The sequence below is a fragment of the Ceratosolen solmsi genome, unplaced genomic scaffold, assembly GCF_000503995.2.
Source record: "Ceratosolen solmsi marchali unplaced genomic scaffold, CerSol_1.0 scaffold47, whole genome shotgun sequence".
Lineage (NCBI taxonomy): Eukaryota > Metazoa > Arthropoda > Insecta > Hymenoptera > Agaonidae > Ceratosolen > Ceratosolen solmsi.
In genome coordinates, this window is record NW_011948419.1 from 10913199 (window position 1) to 10915993 (window position 2795).

Consider the following 2795-nt stretch of genomic DNA (forward strand, 5'->3'; position numbering starts at 1 on the left):
TGATTTCAGTCATAAACTTCCGATTATTTTGAGTTAATGGCATAGGGTTTGCGCGACAAATACTGGCGACCAAATAGCCCGATTCTTCCCAAATTTTTTGTTCAAGTAGGGACAGTACAGGCAACAAAAGCCTAAAGTACGAGTGATTTCAGTCATAAACTTCCGATTATTTTGAGTTAATGGCATAGGGTTTGCGCGACAAATACTGGCGACCAAATAGCCCGATTCTTCCCAAATTTTTTGTTCAAGTAGGGACAGTACAGGCAACAAAAGCCTAAAGTACGAGTGATTTCAGTCATAAACTTCCGATTATTTTGAGTTAATGGCATAGGGTTTGCGCGACAAATACTGGCGACCAAATAGCCCGATTCTTCCCAAATTTTTTGTTCAAGTAGGGACAGTACAGGCAACAAAAGCCTAAAGTACGAGTGATTTCAGTCATAAACTTCCGATTATTTTGAGTTAATGGCATAGGGTTTGCGCGACAAATACTGGCGACCAAATAGCCCGATTCTTCCCAAATTTTTTGTTCAAGTAGGGACAGTACAGGCAACAAAAGCCTAAAGTACGAGTGATTTCAGTCATAAACTTCCGATTATTTTGAGTTAATGGCATAGGGTTTGAGCGACAAATACTGGCGACCTAATAGCCCGATTCTTCCCAAATTTTTTGTTTACGTAGGGGACAGTACAGGCTACAATAAGCCTAAAGTTCATGGATAAAAAAATTTGGGAAGAATCGATCTATTAGGTCGACAGTATTTGTCGCGCAAAACCTGTGCTATTACCATAAAATATTCGGAAATTTATCACTCAAATCACTCGTACTTTAGGCTATTTGTAGCCTGTACTGTCCCCTTCATGGACAAAGAATTTGGAAAGAATCAGGCTATTAGGTCGTGTTTGAGAATGCGAGAAAGTAAAATGCAATAAAACATCTGGTAAACGACATCGTAAAATTCACATTAGGATTCAAACTTTTCTGCTTATAATTATTGTACTAGTGTCAATAAAACATCTGGCAAGCGATATCGTAAAATTCACATTAGGATTCAAACTTTTCTGCTTATAATTATTGTACTAGTGTCAATAAAACATCTGGCAAGCGATATCGTAAAATTCACATTAGGATTCAAACTTTTCTGCTTATAATTATTGTACTAGTGTCAATAAAACATCTGGCAAGCGATATCGTAAAATTCACATTAGGATTCAAACTTTTCTGCTTATAATTATTGTACTAGTGTCAATAAAACATCTGGCAAGCGATATCGTAAAATTCACATTAGGATTCAAACTTTTCTGCTTATAATTATTGTACTAGTGTCAATAAAACATCTGGCAAGCGATATCGTAAAATTCACATTAGGATTCAAACTTTTCTGCTTATAATTATTGTACTAGTGTCAATAAAACATCTGGCAAGCGATATCGTAAAATTCACATTAGGATTCAAACTTTTCTGCTTATAATTATTGTACTAGTGTCAATAAAACATCTGGCAAGCGATATCGTAAAATTCACATTAGGATTCAAACTTTTCTGCTTATAATTATTGTACTAGTGTCAATAAAACATCTGGCAAGCGATATCGTAAAATTCACATTAGGATTCAAACTTTTCTGCTTATAATTATTGTACTAGTGTCAATAAAACATCTGGCAAGCGATATCGTAAAATTCACATTAGGATTCAAACTTTTCTGCTTATAATTATTGTACTAGTGTCAATAAAACATCTGGCAAGCGATATCGTAAAATTCACATTAGGATTCAAACTTTTCTGCTTATAATTATTGTACTAGTGTCAATAAAACATCTGGCAAGCGATATCGTAAAATTCACATTAGGATTCAAACTTTTCTGCTTATAATTATTGTACTAGTGTCAATAAAACATCTGGCAAGCGATATCGTAAAATTCACATTAGGATTCAAACTTTTCTGCTTATAATTATTGTACTAGTGTCAATAAAACATCTGGCAAGCGATATCGTAAAATTCACATTAGGATTCAAACTTTTCTGCTTATAATTATTGTACTAGTGTCAATAAAACATCTGGCAAGCGATATCGTAAAATTCACATTAGGATTCAAACTTTTCTGCTTATAATTATTGTACTAGTGTCAATAAAACATCTGGCAAGCGATATCGTAAAATTCACATTAGGATTCAAACTTTTCTGCTTATAATTATTGTACTAGTGTCAATAAAACATCTGGCAAGCGATATCGTAAAATTCACATTAGGATTCAAACTTTTCTGCTTATAATTATTGTACTAGTGTCAATAAAACATCTGGCAAGCGATATCGTAAAATTCACATTAGGATTCAAACTTTTCTGCTTATAATTATTGTACTAGTGTCAATAAAACATCTGGCAAGCGATATCGTAAAATTCACATTAGGATTCAAACTTTTCTGCTTCGCCAGTATAGTTGCCCAAACCCCATGAAATTACTATAAAATATTCGGAAGTTTATGACTGAAATCACTCGCACATTAAGCTATTTGTAGCCTGTACTGGTCGCTTCATGGATAAAAAAATTTGGGAAGAATCAGGCTATTAGGTCGCCAGTATAATCGCCCAAACCCCATTATATTACCTTAAAATATTCGGAAGTTTATGACTGAAATCACTCGTACTTTAGACTATTTGCAGCCAGTACTCTCGACTACACGGACGAAAAATTTGGGAAGAATCGGGCGATTAAGTCGCCAGTATTTGTCGCTTAAACCCCATACTATTACCATAAAATTTTCGGAAGTTTATGACTGAAATCACTCGTACTTTA